Below are 15,096 nucleotides of genomic sequence, written 5' to 3'. Positions count from 1 at the left end.
AATGTCGACCCACAGACCTGTGTGACCAATATCTGGCTGAAGATATCAATCGGGCGGGTTTGATTTTTCCCGTTTGATAAGGACCTCATCAGTGTTTTGATGTGGCCCTTTGGTTGATTTGATCGTTGTGGGTGGCCAGTCTTCTTTGGTAACCTGCTGGTGTAAATCCTACCCACCCTCATATTCATAGATCCAACATTTTGTTATTGACTTTTTATGAAGAATGTGCGAGGTATGTTCTGCATCAGCAGATGCCGTGTTCCTTTCTCCAGATAGGAGCCAAATGATCTTCCCTCTGGCCCAAGGTCTTTCTGGATTCCTCAGAATCAGTGGATATAAACAGAGAGGGAGAAAAACAAGAAACTGTTGGAATTCTGCCCGCATAGCTGCACGTGGTTGGGTTTGTTTGAGTAAACTCTTCCTGCAGCCCTTGCATTAGAACATGAGAAGCATTTCCTAACTTGCACTGAAGCACATATTTCATCGGCTCTGCTCGCAGGAAACACAGTGCAGATAGAAGATTGACGGCCTCATTGTGTCAGGCATGTGAATGGCATGTTTTCCTAGCAGGAGGGTGCAGCGCCAAGCAGTGGTTTGGAAAAAGTTATTGGCCACACTATATAAGAATAACATTGCGACCTGTGATTTATGGAACGCAGGGAATGGCTCGGGTAAAGGATAAATACAATAAAAAATGACTCTATGAAACAAGCTCAGTTCTAAAATATCTTTAATTGCAGTTCCCTTTAAGAGAGAGGGGCTTTGTTGTGGCTAAACTCGCTCTCCCTGTGTTGTTATGCAGACTTGAACAGGGGTCCCTTCTGCAGACAGCTAATGGCTTGCATATGTTTGCTTGAGAGATAATTACTCAGCCCAGCTACATTTATATTGCAATTCCTACGTTTAATTGCTTATTTTTCTACTGAGGCCCTGTCCTTTTTATCTTCCGTTTTCATTTCCGTGCTACTGCCTGGTTGCTGGGACGAGTCAGCCTTAGCAACCTGGCAGACACTTCAAACCGGAACAGCGGAACAAAATATTAAATCATTAAAAACATCAAAACTTAAACAGAAAAAAAAATCGAAATTGTATTAATGATGATTAATGACTGAATAACTGAAATTGCTTTAGAATGCTGTCTATTGAACGAAAAAATGTAATTTTATGGTATGCTGCCTCATAAAAAGGGATATTTACAAACACAAAGTGCAATTCTAGGATGCAAATTTCCATATTTTTTAACCATGATGCAGCAGTCTTTCCCATAATCCCAATTGTTGTGGGTAAGGAGGAGGTTCCACCCACGGCAGTGGCCATTGATGCATTAAACCATATAAAATTGTGCATTTTCACAAATTAGGAGTTCGTATGTTCTCTGTGTTTGTGTGGGTTTCCTCCCACACCCCAGTACATACAAGCAGGTGATTGCCAGGGCCCCCCATAATGTTTGTATTTTACCTACCAAAACCTTATCTCAAAGAACAAGACTCTGAGATAAGGCAGTTTAGCTGAAAAAGTCTTAACTACTAACCAGTGGTTTAAATGGCAAGGTAAAATGTGAACAGGAGATAATGAAAATCAAATCTAGCTTTAGGATTAAAGGAGAAATAAAGTAAAACTATACCCCTAGAATGAATACTTAACCGACAGATAGTATATATTTTGTTACATGGTCTATTAAAGAATCTCGCCAAACTGGAATATATATATCAGTATATATTGCCCTTTTACATCTCTCCCTTGAGCCGCCATTTAGTGATGGCGGAGATCAGCTGACAGGAAATAATGCAGCTCTGACTGTAACAGGAAGTAGTGTGGGAGTAAAAGGCAGAACTCTGCCCATTCATTGGCTGATGGGTCCTAGCATGTATGTGTGCCTTGGCTTGTTTGTGCGGCCTTAACTTTTAAAATGGCAATTTTCTATTTAGGATTACCCAATGGCATAGACTACTAAAAAAGTATATTTTTATGAAAATGGTTTCGATGAAGCAGGGTTTTATACATATGAGCTTGTTTATGTGATATATTTGTATAGAGACCTACATTGTTTGGGGGTATAGTTTTTCTTTAAAGTCAAAATCATTGCCAGTGATTAAAATTGGTAAATGTCTACCTGCTCCCAAGGTACCCAGCACAGTGATATGAACATACGGTGCATGGGGATAAGCAGCAGGGGCATGTTGGCACAGTCAGGCACAGTCAGTTGTGGGGCACAATAAAGGAAGAAAGAGCCAATAGTGGGGAGACTGTGTTTGACAAAACACTGGCTGGTTTTTTTATGCATGGACTGAGGTGGGGGGTGTTGGTGTGAACAAGGATGGGGTTGGATTGGCACGAGGTGGTGGGAATAGGGTTTGGTAGCAACGGATGACGATGGCAGCTTCTGCTACCCTGGGCTGGTGCATTTTATAAGAAATAACTGGGCTAGAATGTAAGCGAGTTATTGCTTATTTTACACTAAAAGTTATTTTGAAGTTGAACTGCCCCTTTAATTTTGGCTGTACCAGTAATTGTGGCATGTAAGTAAACGATTACAGCATTAGCAAAACAGTTGGGCACAAGCGAATGTTTTAGCCTTTAATGGAATCGCAAACAGTCCTGGTAACACTATAAACATTCCTTCAGTAATTTGTGGCTGGAGCTCTGATACAGTGATTTAAGAACCTTGTCTGTTCTGATGATTAACTCTCAGAAAGATGAAAAGGTGAAAGATGAGACACCTTTGGGGTTTCCAAGTTAGATAGACCATATTGACGTAAAATTGCTAATGCAGAACATGTGAAGCAGCACAGTAAGGGGCAGATTGACTAAAATTCAGAATAAGCATTTTCTGATTGGGTGCAGGAGAGGAGATGTAAGCATCAGCAAAGGAAGGGCCTTTAACAATATTAGTAGAGAATATAATACTGACACAACAGAGCATATGCAAGCCCTGTCTGCGTAATGTATACAAATGCAATGGTATTGCAATCCCCCGATGGATGCATTTCAACTGGTGAAGGTTTCTCAGATTATTGATTTAAGCAGAAAGCTGATTGTTCTATTTGGATCCAAATAAATTTTATTTTTTGCATCTTTTTTTTTTGCATTTTTTTTCAGAAATCACCACAACTCAGGCACTCTCCTTTAAACGCTTCTTTGTGCGAAAAACTTATAACATTTTATTTCTTAAATAAAGATTCAGCAAAGATATTAATTCAGCAATAGAGATTAAGTGCTGAATCTCTATTTAAGAAATAAAATGTTATAATTTTTTTCGCACAAAGAAGCGTTTAAAGGAGAGTGCGTGAGTTGTGGTGATTTCTATGAAAAAACAGCAGCCTGAGAATAATTTACACAGGTATTGGACGTGCTATACTGTGACCAGGGGTTTTCTGGATAACGGGTCATTCCATAATTTGAATCTCCATACCTTATATCTACTAAAAAATAATTAAAACATGAAATAAACCCAATAGGGCTGTTCTGCCCCCAATAAGGGGTAATTATATCTTAGTTGGGATCAAGTACAGGTACTGTTTTATTATTACAGAGAAAAGGGAATCATTTAACCATTAAATAAACCCAATAGGGCTGTTCTGTCCCCAATAAGGGGTAATTATATCTTAGTTGGGATCAAGTACAGGTACTGTTTTATTATTACAGAGAAAAGGGAATCATTTAACCATTAAATAAACCCAATAGGGCTGTTCTGCCCCCAATAAGGGGTAATTATATCTTAGTTGGGATCAAGTACAGGTACTGTTTTATTATTACAGAGAAAAGGGAATCATTTAACCATTAAATAAACCCAATAGGGCTGTTCTGCCCCCAATAAGGGGTAATTATATCTTAGTTGGGATCAAGTACAGGTACTGTTTTATTATTACAGAGAAAAGGGAATCATTTAACCATTAAATAAACCCAATAGGGCTGTTCTGCCCCCAATAAGGGGTAATTATATCTTAGTTGGGATCAAGTACAGGTACTGTTTTATTATTACAGAGAAAAGGGAATCATTTAACCATTAAATAAACCCAATAGGGCTGTTCTGCCCCAATAAGGGGTAATTATATCTTAGTTGGGATCAAGTACAGGTACTGTTTTATTATTACAGAGAAAAGGGAATCATTTAACCATTAAATAAACCCAATAGGGCTGTTCTGCCCCCAATAAGGGGTAATTATATCTTAGTTGGGATCAAGTACAGGTACTGTTTTATTATTACAGAGAAAAGGGAATCATTTAACCATTAAATAAACCCAATAGGGCTGTTCTGCCCCAATAAGGGGTAATTATATCTTAGTTGGGATCAAGTACAGGTACTGTTTTATTATTACAGAGAAAAGGGAATCATTTAAACATGAAATAAACCCAATAGGGCTGTTCTGCCCCCAATAAGGGGTAATTATATCTTAGTTGGGATCAAGTACATGCTACTGTTTTATTATTACAGAGTAAAAAAGAAAAAAAATCTGATTTATTTAATTAAAATGGAGTCTATGGGAGCCTTCACGTAATTCCGAGTTTTCTGGATAACAGGTTCCAGATAATGGATCCCATACTTGTATACCCATATTTGGAACAGGTATCTTCACAATAACCTTAGGCCCTTAGAAGAGAATGTAGAAGTCAGACGCAAATGTGGTTTTACATAATTTGTCAGCAAGATGAAATATGAATAAGTAAGAGCACCTATAATCTTTCTTAATGACAAAAACCTCTCCGGTTTCAAATGAACTGATTCTGGAGTTCAGAAGATTAAATAAATGATTCAAGGTATAAAACATGCCTGCAGAAGTGACCTTCGATGTCTGGGAAGCTTACATTTCTCTTTACAAACGAAGTCATTAATTGCCCTATTTTCTTGATCTAATCCAGAAACTCTCAAAAAAGAGCACGAATTTAGATTGGTTTTTTTTTTTGTTTATGGCTGTCAAATCTGATTTCCCCCTACCAAAAAAAGGAAAAGAATATCCTGACTAAATCCAGACATTACTAAAAACCATATGACACTGTGTAAGTAGACTGCTCTGAGGGGCCTGTTTATTAAAATGTAAAGGGGAACTCCTGCTTCCAAACCAATTTGTTAAAAAGCCCCACACAACCCCTAATCTACCTATCACTGTAATCTGTTCCTTCAAAAAGTATGTATATCTTTATGTATGTATATCTTTATTTATAAAGCGCTACTTATGTACGCAGTGCTGTACAGTAGGATACATTAATACAAACAGGGGGTTATTAAGATAATAGATAAATACAAAATATTACAACACAAATAAATAAAAGATAATAAAAGTATGAATAAATACCATTTTTATATGCTGAAATCCAGCTGCAAACAGTTCTTCTCTTTCTGCAGTTTACGTATGCCCCATGTAGGGTTGCCACCTTTCCTTTCCACTGACTCTGGGTAGGGGGGTGGGCGGTTGATGTCACAGGTTGGACCAGTGATGTTGTGGGGGCAGGGCAGTGATGTCATGGGACAGGCTATGACTTGGTGATCAGTGATTGGTTGATCACCATGTCAGTCCTGCATGGTTTTTCTAATTTGGAAAACGGGCAGGCAGTGTCCAGGTCAAAACCAGACAGGTGGCAACCTTACCCAAAAGATTAACATAGATAGGATAGTCTTAAAATTGCCATACACTGATAGATATGCTCATATGGCAACATCACCAATCAAGAATATCTTTCAGTGTATGGCCACCTTAAGACTGTTACATCTAAGTTAATTGTAAGATAAGTAAACTTCTAGGTGCAGTCACCTTTGGGGACAAGAATAAAATAAATACATTGGTCTTTGTATGGGGAAAAATGATGCCCTCTCTGTTTCAGTATCACCCCACCCATGGGTGTTTGGTAGAAGGCTACTGCAGTGTTAATAAAAAAGACACTGAACACAAGCTTGATAAAGTTTTGTGGACCTTTGTGGAGAAAGTAAAGTATTAGGTTTCAGTGCTACATAAGTGCTGTTTATACCAAATAGGAGTCCATGCCCTGTATGCCATTGCTAGAAACCCATAAAAGAATGATGAATGTGCATTCTGCGCCTCCATCTGTTATCAGTCATTTATCAGACCAGTTGTTATGCTACTAAAATTGCTAAGCCACTGTACCCACCCTCCATTGCTATTGTAAATACACCGGTTTGCTGTACTGGAAAGTTATATTTTGGGATTATTTATAGTGATGGGGACAGTTAATGAGTGGTGGTGGAATGTTCATATGGAGCCTGGAAGAGAACGTATTTCAGTCTGCCAAAGACTTGGGACCAGGGGATTTCCCTTTCATCAGGACATAGATCCTACACACAAATCAATCGACAACAGTGGATTGGCTCGGAGACTAAATGTCCTCAAGTGGCCCAGTCAAACCTCAGACTCCAACAGAAAACCTGTGGCAAGGACAGGAGACTGTAGTCTAGTGAAAGCCTCCGGGCAACATGATCTGTTTGGAAACAAGAACACAGAGAACCTGCCCCATCCCACAGTTTATAGTCGGGTTTGGATACTCAGTCAAGTCTGCTTCTTTATTTTTAATGACATTATGATGTGCAGATCATCAAAGCAAACGTCAGTGTAATACAATGTATTGTTCAAGGCATGTTTCAGAAAGCAGAATGTGAAATATGTACAGAGCATCACTCTTGATTGACAGCTCTTGATTGGGCAAACAAATAAAAACTGGCCATCCTATGGCACTTTAGCAGCTGTTTCAATAAAAATCCCAACTCCCCCTCTAACAGTTCCAGGCCTTTAGATTCCCTATGAAGGCACTGTACACCTTCAACTTTTTGCATAATATTGAAGACAAAGGTCTTCTTTCTAGTTTTTGAGTTATTTTGCTTTTTTGGAACTTGAACAAAGTCCAAATGACCGTGGAAACCAGTTTTTTTTATTCTTAGACTTAACGCTGAATAGGAGAGAGCCTTAATAGAAAAATATGTGTTATTTGTAATACAGGTATGGGACCTGTTATCCAGAATGCTCGGGACCTGGGGTTTTCTGGATAAGGGATCTTTCCATAATTTGGATCTCCATAACTTAAGTCTGCTAAAATCATTTAAATATTGAATAAACCCTATAGGCTTGTTCGGGCCCCCAATAAGGATGAATTGTGTCTTAGTTGGGATCAAGTACAGGTACTGTTTTATTATTACAGAGAAAAGGGAATCATTTAACCATTAAATAAACCCAATAGGGCTGTTCTGCCCCCAATAAGGGGTAATTATATCTTAGTTGGGATCAAGTACAGGTACTGTTTTATTATTACAGAGAAAAGGGAATCATTTAACCATGAAATAAACCCAATAGGGCTGTTCTGCCCCAATAAGGGGTAATTATATCTTAGTTGGGATCAAGTACAGGTACTGTTTTATTATTACAGAGAAAAGGGAATCATTTAACCATGAAATAAACCCAATAGGGCTGTTCTGCCCCCAATAAGGGGTAATTATATCTTAGTTGGGATCAAGTACAGGTACTGTTTTATTATTACAGAGAAAAGGGAATCATTTTTAAAAATTAGAATTATTTGCCAAAAAAAGTATTGCTCTATGAACTTACAATTTAATTATTATTGTTACTTTTTATTGCTTATCAGTCCATTCAGTCCCTCTCCTATTCATCTTCCAGTCTCTCATTCAGACTACTGTCTGGTTGCTAAGGTAAACAAGACCATAGCAACCAGCTGTAGATGTTCCAAACCGAAGAGCTGCTGCAAAAACAAAAAGAGAAATAACTTAAAAACAAAAAAATGAAAGCCAATTGCAACTTTTTCAGAATGTCTATGCCATAGTAAGGGGGTCATTCACTAAGCATTGGTGTTAGTTTTCCGATTCACATCGTAGGAAAAAAAGTCACAACTTTTCTAAGATTTACTAAGCATCAAAATGGTTAAAAATCTGAATCCAACAATTTGCCAGCTATAACTTACAGAGATCATGTAGAAGTCAATGCCAGATGTCCCTTCCCTTCCCTGAAGGATCCTTCTGCTTCAAAACTTTAGAGGTTTCGGATTTTTGACCCTGGCTTTTTGTGCAACAGTTCAAAAAAGTCTCCGGTTTCATGTGGCAATTTTTGACTTTTTCAGTTCAGACTTTTTAGTAAATGTAAGACATTAGTGGAAACAACCTGAATTTGAATTTTGAAAGAAAAAAAAAAGAGAAGCGCCTTCACAACTTATCTCTTATCTTTAACTAGAAATCTCATTACCAAAACCCGAAAGATTCCTATTTAAAAAAAAAAACAAAAACCTTTACATGTGTCTTATGCAGATCATGACAAAACACAAAGAAAATTCAGAAATCTACCCCAAATTCCCCAAATCTGCCCCAAATTTTCATTTAGGGGAAATGAAAAATGGTTTGCACCAAAGAAAAAAAGAAAAATGGCATTTTAACTATATGAGCTACTTCTAAAGTGAATTTTGCAGCTTTGCAGCTTTAAGTTGGCCTTACACATTACAATTACCATTTGTCCCAGGAAAGATTGTTTAGACCCTCCACGGACTGTATTGCCAGCTATGGAGGTATAAACAATAGGAATTTCTAACAATTCAGCCCTAAACGCTTCAACGGCGCCCAATCAAAATCTTTTGTCCTTCCTGATCGACGAGACATCCGATATCCAAGGCCATGGCAATATCAGTCTTCTCGTTGATCCACCATACACACACCGAATATCGTATGTGCATAATATCGGTGCATGTATGGCCAGCTTTAGGCGTTTTTAACCTTTTGTCTGCTGTTACCATTTAGTGAAAAAATAAACAGCAGTGGTTAAAGTTTTTTTGTCCACTTGTCACCATCAGTGAGTGGTGACAAGTGTTTTGATTGCCACCATTGTCTGCCAAATGACAGTTGCGGGCAAAAACTCCATATGCCAACAACTTACACAGTAGATAATTGTTGTTATGTGTGAATATATGAGAGCACTTTGCTGGCTCGACCCAGGACTGTAAGGACTTCAGCAACAAACACCGTGCTGCAACTGGGAAATTGTGTTCCGGCACCATCAGTCTATTAAGGTAACTTTAGTTTAATAAGAACCTTTCAGAACTGGAACATTGTCATTAGTTCCCCTGGCTCGGTTGGCAGTGAGTGTGATTAAACTAATACCCGGCCATTAACGTTTAAAGCTGTTGCCCACCGGTGTTTGTTCTAAATTCTCATTAGGGTTTCAGATCACACAGGCTGAGGAACCTGCTAATTGTCTGTTGTCTCCTTTGAAGATGATTTTGGCGTGTTGCGAAGGTGTCGGTGGAAGTGCGTCACGTCGGAGATAACCGCATTAAAAGGGACTGTTCTATCAAATAGCACTGACGCGCTGCATGGAATACAGGCTGTGACACTGCCAAGGGAAGGGCAATTTGTCTTCATTAGGAAGTGACTTATTATAGAGCTCTGGGCTATATTTCTTGCAATTCCCCACAGGTCCCCTAAAACACACCACTTTACCACTGTTTCATATAATTAGTTCATTCACAATCAAGCTGCTTTTCTCCTCATTAAATGGAAACTAGCCTAGCATGTTTATGATCCAGTTTATGGTGTAAAGTCACTAAGCTGTCATCGGGGGAAGTACAACAGGTATAAAAGCATGGGGCTAAACAGAGAAGGGCCTATGCACATTATAGGCATAACTAATGATGAGTAGGGAATTTAAGGGCCCTGCTTTTGGAATATTTTTAGAATATTTATTGATATATACAGGTATCGGACCCCTTATCCTTAAACCGTTATCCAGAAAGCTCCGAATTACAGAAAGCCCGTCTCCCATAGACTCCATTTCAATCAAATAATTCAGAATTTTAAAACTGATTTCCTTTTTCTTTGTAATAATAAAACAGTATCTTGTAATTGATCCCAACTAAGATATAAATAATCCTTATTGGATACAAAACAATCCTATTGGGGTTAATTAATGTTTTATTGATTTTTAGCAGACTTAAGGTATGGAGATCCTAATTATGGAAAGACCCCTTATCCGGAATACCCTTGGTCCCGAGCATTCTGGATCATTATCCAGAATGCTCGGGACCAAGGGTATTCCGGAAAAGGAGTCTTTCCCAGACTTTCCGTAATTCGGTCCTATACCTGTATATATATATATATATATATATGTATATAAAATATTCTCACGACAGCACCTCACTTCAAAATGCTAATAAATAGCCACCCATGTGCATGGGATACAAAATAAAACACAACCAGCACCAAGGGTCTTATAAAACAATCTCAAAGTTCAAAACAATCTCAATTGTATTGCATGTATAACCGATGTTTCGGTCCCTTTTGGGACCTTTTTCAAGGTATATATATATATATATCATCTGATTTATTAATATCCATTATGGATTGATTAATTTTGATCAATCCCTAGTGTTGTTGCAGTTGTATTATGAATTGTCATATTTATGGTAGCAATTTACTATTTTGACGATACTGGATTAGAATCAGAATGAGTCATCTCATATGCTTTTCCAGGAAAGTGCATTCGGCTCAGGCTCAGTCAATGAAAAATATCTGTTTTTTTACCTAAATATTGCCTTGGTTTATTGATGTGCTCTACTTCATAGGTCAACATTTTTGACTTTTAATAAATTGCAGCTCAGATTGAAATGCAGGTATAGGACCCCTTATCCAGAAACCCATTATCCAGAAAGTTCCGACTTCGGTAAAGGCCATCTCCCATAGACGTCATTATAAGCAAATAATTCTAATTTTTAAAAATTATTTCCTTTTTCTCTGTATTAGTAAAACAGTACCCTGTACTGGATCCCAACTAAGATATAATTACCCCTTATTGGGGGCAGAACAGCCCTATTGGGTTTATTTAATGGTTAAATGATTCCCTTTTCTCTGTAATAATAAAACAGTACCTGTACTTGATCCCAACTAAGATATAATTACCCCTTATTGGGGGCAGAACAGCCCTATTGGGTTTATTTCATGGTTAAATGATTCCCTTTTCTCTGTAATAATAAAACAGTACCTGTACTTGATCCCAACTAAGATACTAATTATTCCTTATTGAAGGCAAAACAATCCTTCTGGGTTTATTTAACATTTATATGATTTTTAGTAGACTTAAGGTGTGGAGATCTAAATAATGGAAAGATCCCTTATTCAGAAAACTGTTTTATCATTACAGAGAAAAAGGAAATCATTTTATAAAATTAATATTATTTACTTATTATGGAGTCTATGGGAGAAGGCCTTTCCGTAATTCTGAACTTTCTGGATAATGGGTTTCTGTTTAAGGGATCCCATACCTGTACTGATTTTCATACATTAGTAGATGTGGATGTTGAATCCACTTATGGGCTTTATCAATTTTCATTTATCACTTTTCGAGCTTGTGAATTTGAGATTGTTTTTTAATTCAAATAAACTTCCATTTTAGACAAGATTGCTTGCTTATTTATTAATATGAAAAATTTGTTTGAATTAAAAAATGTGAATACCTCGAATTTGTGAGTTAACAAACTTGAAAAACTCTCGAAATTGGCTTTGCCTAGGGCAACTCCAATTGACTTCTAGATAAACGTTTTACATTTGAGTTTTGGGATTTTTTTGCATTTAACAAACATCAGACATTTAACTTTTTGAACCATAAATAAAATTTTGTGAGTTTTAGTGCAAAATAAAAAAATTTAAATTTGAACGTTGATAAATCCGCCTTAAGTTGCAAGTTCAAAAGTTGAAATCAGGGCTGTACTACAGCAGGTCGATGAATTTGTGTGATTTTATCTTTTATTTTATGAATTGCTTGTTCCAGGTTTTTTAGAACATGCCTTAAGCTGTATTTAAACTACTGCTCCTGCTACATTGCAGCTGCTGTCAGTAATTTTGCTTATATGCAGATTGGTAGGCAGATTGCTAGTGAAAATCCGTGTGTGGATATCAGTAAAATAATTCAGTATGCCATGTACTATTGCTTTTATGTTTTAATTGTGAGCAAAAGGTGCCAGTGTGCTAGGTGCCAAAAAGTGTAGGACAGTGGTTACTAAGCAGTGGGGCTGGTGATCCTGGGGGGTGGGGGGTTGGGGCAGGGGCAAGGGGGCTTGACCAAAAGGCCAGTTAGAATGGAGATAATACCTTCTTGCACTCCTAGATACACCTGGAATCTCAATTTGAAGAAACAGGGCGAGACTCGAGATTAACTTTAAAAAGCAATATTTTCCAATCTCGTTACCTTGTTATGAGCTAAGGGCTTCCTGACCAAAGGTTTTACCTTCAAGGTTGTACCTCCAAAGGGTGTCCTGACCAAAGGTTTAACCTTCGAGGCCGTACCTCCAAATGACTTCCTCACCAAAGGTTGTACATCCAAAGGGCTTCCTCACCAAAGGTTGTACATCCAAAGGGCTTCCTGACCAAAGGTTGTACCTTCAAAGGTCTTCCTCACCAAAGGTTGTACATCCAAAAGGGCTTCCTCACCAAAGTTTGTACCTTTAAGGTTCTGCCTCCAAAGGGCTTCTTGACCAAAGATTGTACCTCTAACAGGGACCTGAACTGAAAAAGTTGAGGAGTGCAGACAACTTAAAGACTCAAGGTTCACCAAAAAAACTTGAAAAAGTTAATATTATGAATAAACAGCATACTTATGTAAAATACTGACTGCCAGGGGGGCTGTTACCTTTATATTTAACCACCACGGCAATTCTTATCTGAGTTGTCATTCATAACTCTAAAGGTGGCCATACACGTTCAGCTTTTAGTCTTCTTCCCACAAACATTTGGATATCGATCTCACATTTAAATGCATCATTCTAAAACTAACATTCAGACTGGAATTGTAAGGTAAAGGCCTAAAAATAACAAATGGGAGGATAGTCTGACCATGAAATAGTTGGCAGACACCAATCGTATGAAAGTGACTTCCTGGAAATGCATTGTAGGTCCCCCAAGGATACACACACACAGATTTTATTGTTCTGCAAATAAAATTTTCTAACCTGTCCAATCAACTAAACAACCGACCGTCATGGTGCGAAAATTATCGGGGAGATAATTCAGCCCACACATGGTCCAAAAAAACTGATTATACTGATTATATTGGTGCGTGTATGGCCTGCTTAGGGCATCTATATCCAGCTCCTTGTGTTGAGTTGGTAATAAATATAGGTTACTGTTACAGCAGTAAAACACAGCACAATAAGCATTATAAATTCAGAACGAGATTCCCATTTATTACACATCAAAAAAAGCTCTCCAGCGGGAGTGTAGCTATTTCATTTCTTTAACAAAACCCCATGTTCACCTAAGGCGATCACTGTTTCTCTTAAGAGCCGAAGTTGCATTGACAGTGTCACTGTTACAGTCAGAGAGTCATAAGGTGGGAACGTTTGCCGAGTTAAAGTGAAAAAAGCATAATCCGCCGATAGAACACAAGAAAATGTTGCTACTGCTGAAAAAGATCTGGGGCAGGAAACATTATATATCCAAAGACTAAAAAGAATGTTGTGCCGCAAGCAACACTCATGCTTTATAAAATATTCTCTTGGTATCTCTTCTCTATCTGTGACTAGAGAGGGAATTCTGGAGACGTGATCCATCTTATTCATGTGATTGTGCATATGAGCATGTTGAGCTTATTTTTCATTGCGATTGGTCACGATGATGCACATAGCAGCACGTAGTAGCAATGTTTATAGTTCATATTTAAGTTATGTATGTTTACTGTGGGCGAAAGATTTGAAACTGAGCTACAAAAGTTGACTTGTTCTGTTCCGTATTGGTTACTGTATATTGTATTAAATACATAACCCGAGTATCTCTAATCATGTTTTACAGAACTTTTTCATTGGACGTGCTGGATAAGATACATAAATGACAGCAGCAAGCTTCTATAACAGAGAACCCAGCAACAGTATGTACTCATTTTGTTCCTTTCAAAGCATATTGCAAAGCTACCATAGGCGCAGGCAGATAAATTCGCTGAAATTGTTGCAGTGTCTGTAACTTATTGACTGTAGATTGGTATCTTTGTTTAAACATTTGCCAGGAAAATCCCAGTGCAGGAATTATTATATGTTCTCTAAAGTTTAAAGTGTTTTTTTTTTATCAGGCTTTGATAAGAGCAAAGCCATTTCTAAAACTTCACTTTGCTGATTTTGGGTCATCTTAATCACTCAAAGGAAGCTTCTAAAATAGCTAAGCCTGATGTGGGTTGGGAAAAAGAGTTATGGATTTTTTACTCATTATAGAATTTGGAACGAGCAGCATGGAGGACATGCCCACTCATCTCTGTCTCTTTTGATGCTCTTTTATAAAATGGGAGTTTGATATGGGCTTACAATGTCCTGGAATCTTTTCCTGAGGGTCCTTGGGATTGGATTTAGGGACATTTAAAAGAGGTGAACAAAAAATTAGCCATATTTGGCAGAATGCAACTCTGAATTCTTACATAAATGAATAGATATGTAGAGTTATCTTCTGGTGAACTATAGTGAATTGTCTGTTTGTTCTTGATAAACATGCCAATATGTGAGTCGTGTGCCGACAGCTCTCTTGTCAGTCATCGCTATCTTCACACTGCTGTGTTCCTGAAAGAATTTGTTACTGTCTTCAGTTCAGGCCACATCTAATAATGCAAAGTATGATTCCATTTTCTTACTGAGGGCACCTTTAAATTATTTTTCACCACTCATCCAAATGGCTTTTTTAGTTTGAACTGAAGAAGTCACTCAGATGAATAGTGAAACGTTTTCTAGACAACTCAGTCCAGTTGCTTTAGACCTAAAGCTGGGCATACACGCACCGATAATATCGTACGAAACCCCGTTTTGTACGATATTCGGTGCGTGTATGGCAAGTTGGCGAGTCGATCGATATCGCTGGAGGCTGCTTATATCGGTCAACTCGCCAATCGGCCAGGTCAAAAGATTTTGATCGGGCGCCATAGAAGGCACCTGATCAAAATCTGCTTTCAGGGCTGAATCGGCAGAAGGAGGTACAAATCCTATTGTTTCTACCTCCTTATCTGCCGTTTCAGCCCTGAATGGTTAGTGACCGATTGTATGATCTTTGTAAGATTCGAAATCGCCACGTGTATGGCCACCTTAATTCTACTACATACGGTTTACTATTTCCTTTGTTTTCTTGTTTTC

The 15,096-nt window shown here is 37.9% G+C and overlaps 1 protein-coding gene across 1 annotated transcript in view; it reads left to right on the top strand.

Moving 5' to 3' along the window:
• The window catches only part of ghr (growth hormone receptor), a 254,640-nt gene that overhangs the window by 12,655 nt on the left and 226,889 nt on the right, over nt 1–15,096 (top strand). The window contains exon 2 of the mRNA XM_002933047.4: nt 13,781–13,856. The gene's annotated coding sequence lies outside the window, so the exon portion shown is untranslated. The remainder of the gene's footprint in view (nt 1–13,780; nt 13,857–15,096) is intronic.

This window comes from Xenopus tropicalis, chromosome 1 (genome assembly GCF_000004195.4).
Source record: "Xenopus tropicalis strain Nigerian chromosome 1, UCB_Xtro_10.0, whole genome shotgun sequence".
Lineage (NCBI taxonomy): Eukaryota > Metazoa > Chordata > Amphibia > Anura > Pipidae > Xenopus > Xenopus tropicalis.
The sequence above is the reverse complement of the archived record's forward strand: the minus strand, read 5'-3'. Positions and strand labels throughout refer to the sequence as shown.